The following is a 6503-nucleotide window of genomic DNA, read 5'->3' on the forward strand; positions in this document are numbered from 1 at the left end:
CCCCTTGGTCTTGCAAACTTTATATGACCCAGCACAAGGGAAGGCCTGGGCCAAGTAGTGGGAGTGGGTGGGTAGGGGAGCAGAGGTGGGGGGAGGGGTATAGGAAACTTTCGGGATAGCATTTGAAATGTAAATAAAGAAAATAATAATAATAAAAAACAGTGTTGGAGAAAAAAATCTCTTGCCATGATTGGTTGATGTACATAGAGCTCACTCCTAGATTGTCTCCACCTCCCATTGAGGGTGATAGTTATAAATTATCTTTTTAAAAATGCCGAAACCACAAAATGTCAATCTCAAACTTCTAAATACACAACAACAACAACAAGGAAATCAGTATAGTATTAAAAGAGACCTAATCAAATTGTGGCAAAGCAAATTGCTTCTCATGTGTCTAACCAGACCCTCTTTGGCTTCAGAGATTTTCCCAGTGGCAGTAAACTGCTATGTTGCCAATAAGAAACCATGCTCTTTGTTTGAGCATGCCAATTCCATTTCTCAAAAGGCCAGAAAATGTTACCATAGGCTGTCCTCCTCTTTTGTGCTGTTGTTTGCTTTTTGACATGAGGTCCCTCTGTGTAGTCTAGACTATCCTGGAACTCACTATAGGCAGGTCTTAATGATCTTCCTGCCTCTGTCTTCTAAGATTAGAAGTATGCACCATCATGCCTGAGTTGGTCTTTCTTTATTAGTAACCATATTAGCTGAAAGTTTGTTCTGTACCAGAGCATCATCAACTAATATAACACATAAACTAAAAGAGATAGAGCATGTGTATAGAGACGCACATACATACACACATATGCACATATACGCCATTTGTGTGTCAGACACACATATATAGCTGTTTCCTTTGTATGACAAGCTCCATGCCACTGGTTCTTATGTAAATTATCTGATTCTCAAAACAATCCTATAAGAGCTTGCTTATTCCAATGGATTAAGAAACTGAAGGTGGAAAGTTAAGTAAATGGCTTATACATTGTCTAATGTCTACTAATAGTAAAGACTACATTTCCAGCCCTGTGTCTTCAGGGACGGAGTTGCTTCGTCCGTATCTGTACTGATGGTTTGCACAGATTATTAGAATGCCATTGATAGAGCAGAAGATGACTTTCTATAATTTTACTTAACATGTGATAGCTGGAGTACTTCACACATGCCATTGAAGTAAGAAGCTGTCTAAATGCATGGAATTTAAAAAAAAAAAAAAAGTAGGAAGGACATTGAAATTTTTAATAATTCACTCTCTTTAAAATATCAGAATTACATGATTGCTTGCACTGTCCCACCCACTGTTATAAAAACAGCCAGTGACAATTATTACACATATGGCAAGAATATATTACTGTTTTACTAGAAAAGAGAACCAAAGTTTTTCAAAATTTCTCCAGTATCTGACTACTGCTAATCTTCATACGTCATTTTTGCAATTGAGAAAATGTCTATTAAACTGTGTGATCAATGGCTTTACATCTCTTATTTCATTTGCTCATTCAAAGCCTAATTGAGCCTTTGGGGTATTTATACAAAGACTACAGAGCTGGGTTCAAGAAGGGAGAGAAGAAAGGCTCACAGGACTGTTCTGGGGGCTCTGGGCAAATGACTGGGCATTCAGCATTCCTCAGGGAAATGTCAGTTAGATGCCAGTTTCTTTATTCAAGTCTCACAGCGTGTTTCTCGGAATTCTTAGCTGTTGGACTAGAACAAAAGGATGTACCCTTTGTGGAAGGGCTGCCCAGAGCGGCTGCTTACTGAGCTCAAATGGAGGAAAAGAGGAAAAGGTGGAATTTAATCTGGTGACCTAACCAAAGAGACGTCTCAACCATTAGCTTCACGCTGGGATTCATCCTGAGGTGGCTCTGGGATGCGATGCATTTGTATGACATAAAATGCGTATTTGAGGGAAGCCATCCAGTGGTACCCATCAAAGAACAGACTACCCCCCCCCCCGTGGAAAATATCGAGGCACATTTGATCTGCCAATTCTGTCCAGTGATATCCTCCATTCGCCGCAGCCACTTATGTAACAGCTAGCCTGCAGAGCGGCTGAACTTGGAACGGTTACAAGGCTAATATTTCCACAAGGAAGATTGCTATTGAACAGTTTTCTAATGGATTCAGCACATGTAAGTCTTTCTCCGCTGGGCAGGCACTAGAGTGCGTTCCGATTTTGTTTCTTCAGTAAATACCGTTGAAAAGGATAGGGCCAACTAAAGACAGTCGCTCTCTTCTTCCTCTGCTTGCTTTCTGCCCTCCTATAGATCTGTAAAGAACAGTCTCTGGTTGACTCCCAATTTGTGTCCTTTTTCTTGTAAAAGTTACCTTTAAAGATCCCAATGCCACGGGGTGGCCAGCAGTTTTAGTGGACTCCTGGAGTGATAGATTGTTAGGTGATAGGAATTGATTTTCCTCATCTTGACACTTGAAGTCTCCGAGGGTGCAATTATTTCACTGCCTGGCAATCCCTAGCAGAGCTAGCTACAGGGGAGCAGGAGGGTGAAAGCCTCGAAGGTGGGGGGGACTGGAAGAGTAGGTCAGGGGTGTCCTTGCAAAGGCCTGCTCTGCCTCCCCAGCAGGGAAGCTGCTGGTGCAACAACTGAGACAGAACCCTGTTGATTCAAAGTCAGCCTCTGGGTGTAGCTTGAGCATGGGATGATTGCATGAAGGCTCAGGATTGGTCGAGGTGCCCAGGCTCTCCCAGGCAGACATCCTGCCTGCAGCTGCTGTGGGCGGTGTCAGCCTGTCCTGCCTTGGTACAGGGTCTAAGGGGGCTGTGTGACATGCAACATCAAATCTGTGTCTCCTTTGGTTTTTGAGTCTTCCGTGGGACATTTAGTCAAAATGTTCTACAAAAGCAGCTCACCTGCATAATGCCACACCCCTGTGCACTGTGCCGCATCTTCATTTTAAAACGTTAGCCCGGAGAAAGTTTGGTATTTTTTTTTGTATTTTTTATTAGATATTTTCTTTATTTACATTTCAAATGTTATCCCCTTTCCTGGTTTCCCCTCTGAAAACCCCCTATCCCATCCCCCAACCCCCTGCTCACCAACCCACCCCACTCCTGCTTCCCACTTCCTGCATTCAACTACACTGGAGCATCAAGAAAAGGTAAATGGTCCCAGGCAACAAAGGGGCTGCTGAGGAGGAGGGTGCATCCACATGCTCTGGTTCTGTTCTGTGATTCACTTTAATTGGAGAAATATTCCCTCCTGGACTTTATTAGTTCATTGACCATTGTTTCACAGTCATGAGGCAGACATAAGTAAACGATCTGAAAGAGCTGTTGCTGGAGATGAAGGAAAAGTAGAAAAATCTATTTATTTTGGTTTTGTTCTGTTTTACTTTTGTTTTGTTTTAAGTGTTGCTGCATCACATGATGAACTTGGGATCCTCCCATTTGAGTCCCCACAAGACCTGGAGTTACAGACATGTACCACCACAGTTAACAGAAAAACCTTTGATTTGCCTGAGCATAAATCTACACTCCAAGCACTAATCATGAAAAGATATTACTAACCCAGAGTTACAAAGCCCGTGGGATGACAGTTAACCAGAGTTTACTCTGAACCTAAAGGCACTATAGGATCATGCCAGCCAGAATCAGAGCTGTTAGGGCAATGAGCAGTTGTGGGAATTTGTGCTCAAAAGATGGAAAACAGAGTCACAAAGACAACTGAACCTAGTGGCAGGTAACTGGGGTTTAATTCTATGGAGTTCTGATTGGTGGCTTAGCATGCAAGTATGTAGAAAGAATGAAAAAAGGGGGAATTCAAAACAAGACAAGAGAAGAGAAAAGAGAGGGTCTCCTGTGCCTGTGTGTCCTTATCTGTAAGACAGGACAAGGATACTTTCCCCATAGGTGATCTGAGGACTTAACAAGGAAAAGCACACTGCTCAGTGTACACATTCAATGAATGTTGGCTGCTATGGTAACTGGACATCTTCCAATGTGTTAATTTTATTACTATCTGTGTAGCCTATTTCACTTTAAGTAAAGCATAAGACAAACTTACCAAGGAATAATTTTAGCCTTGATATGTTTAATCGATTCCTACATGCGTCTTTCCCCACACACATACTGGTCCCTGTATTCTACATTTACTTTACAATAAATGATGTAAGATTATTAATGACCTTTTTTTTTTTACATTTTCATATCTTGATAGATTGGATGAATCTCTAAAGTGATATTGTATTTTGTTTGATGATCTATTGTTTCAAACAAAACTGACCCCTTATGGTCGCACCACAAACTGTAGAGATTTTATTGATACCAGCAATAAAACTGTGACATACATTTCAATTAAACTTTTATTAGACTTTGTTCAGCACATCTTATAAACTGCATGTATTAATTGCCTCTTTAAAGAGCTTGCATTGCTTTGGGGACACTTAAAATGCAATGTTCATGCAGGTGATCCAAAGACCAGAAAATCCTCACAAGAGGAAATCAGTATATGAGAGAAGTTCTTGGTCAGTAGATGTAAGTTGAAAGCATACATAGATGTGTTGATGGATAGCTGTGTGGGTGAGTTGATGGATGGATGGACGGACTTTGTATTGTAGAGTTATTCTTCAAAATAGAAATGATACAGACATGCTTCTATATCCACGTGACTGCTTTGAATATTCTATAAAAACCATACTTACCAAAAATAAAGATTTGATATTGCATTCTCCTACCATATCCTCCTGTAAGGGAGGAGGAAAACAAGATAGACAGACAGACAGACAGACAGACAGACAGACAGACAGACAGACAGACAGACAAAGATTGACAGGAGGAAGGAAAAGGGGAGTGGGAGAGAGAAAAGAGGCTAGAAGGGGTGGTAGACATCATTAAATATATATCTAATCCATGTATGCAACAATGAAGGCCTTCTTAATTAGAAAAATGGCCATTATCTCTCCTGCTTATGTTTTTATGTATTTTTCAAATAAGTCACTATTTCATTCTAGAACCCTACATCTCTATGTGCCTCAAAATCAGAGCCCAGTTTCTCAGATAATGGGTGTTAGAGATCGTATGTAAAATTCAGGGTAACTAGTCATCTTCACATCTATCTAGAAATCCGTTCACATAATCAGAAGACCACTTACACAATCTCTTTGGGTAATACCCATCCAAATGGTATGACAGACAAGTTTTTATATATTTACAAGGTGTACTATAAAGGTCGATTGCCTTATCTTAATATTGTATATAATTTTAGTTTTTATAAGCTTTTAACAATTAGGTTTTATATGGTATATGTGTGTGTGTGTGTGTGTGTGTGTGTGTGTGTTGTTTCTCACCTCTCACCCATTCTTCATCCTACCCTTAAGCCAACTCACCCCAGTATCCTCCATTCTACTCTCATATCACACATGGCCTTTTGACATTTTGACCCCCCTCTGCCTTCCTCTGTACCTCTTGTTCAATTCTCATAGTCTTTTATATAGTTTCCTATGAAAGGACTGTACTATAGAAAACAAAAAACAGAAATTGAGGCGCCAGGCAAAACACTGATCCGAGTCAGTAAAAGTGTTTCTGCCTTGTCTTACAGTTTCCATTCCTGTGAAGAGACACCATGACCAAGGCAACTCTTACACAGGACAACATTTAATTGGGGATGGCTTACAGATCCAGAGGGTCAGTCCATTATCATCAAGGCAGGAAGCATGGCAGTATCCAGGCAGATATGATGAGGGAGTAGGAGCTGAGAGTTCTACGTTTTTATCTAAAGGCCACTAGGAGAAGACTTGCTTCCAGGCAGCTAGGAGGAGGGTCTTAAAGCCTGAGTTCACAATGACACACTTCCTCCAACAAGGTCACACCTCTTAATAGTGCCACTCCCTGGGCCAAGCATATTCAAACCACCACATACCTTGTGTGAGTCTCGGGTAAGGTCTCCAACAGCCACTATAAGAAGATGAGCGGCTGTTGTAACTGTTTAGCTGGTACTGACTCAGAACACTTGGGAGCCAGGGCGACTTTCTTTTCTCACATAGCCCTTGCCTGTCTTATTCTACCTGGCCCTTTGCCAAGGGCCAGAGATTTTTCTCTACATTACCACATCTAGGATAATTCCTAGACTCAAAAACAAAAACAAAAACAAAAACAAAAACCCAGCATATTCTATTGCAGACAATCCCATTACTAAAAGTCAGAACACTAACACTATGATTTTAGTGTCTGTGCAGGAAGAATGGGCTGCACTAAAAAAATTCAACTGAATCTGAAAAATAGAAAAATTTGCATGACAAGACATTTTACAAATAGGGCATTTCAAAAATGCCTTAAACTCTTTTGAGCTTTACTTGCCGAAGGAAGCCAGTAGAAATCAGGCAACATCCCTCACTCTCGTGGATAGTTTTTTTGTCAACTTGACACAAACTTGAAGTCATCTGGGAAGAAGAACCCTCAATTGAGAATATACCTCAGTAGTATCTCAATTGAGAATATACCTCAGTAGTATCTCAATTGAGAATATACCTCAGTAGTATCTCAATTGAGA

At 40.7% G+C, this 6503-nt stretch overlaps 1 protein-coding gene across 5 annotated transcripts in view; it reads left to right on the top strand.

Annotated features, from left to right (window-relative positions):
• The window catches only part of Sncaip (synuclein alpha interacting protein), a 144057-nt gene that overhangs the window by 114741 nt on the left and 22813 nt on the right, over positions 1 to 6503 (top strand). The window lies entirely within an intron of this gene.

This window comes from Mus pahari, chromosome 15 (genome assembly GCF_900095145.1).
Source record: "Mus pahari chromosome 15, PAHARI_EIJ_v1.1, whole genome shotgun sequence".
In the NCBI taxonomy this organism is placed as follows: Eukaryota; Metazoa; Chordata; class Mammalia; order Rodentia; family Muridae; genus Mus; species Mus pahari.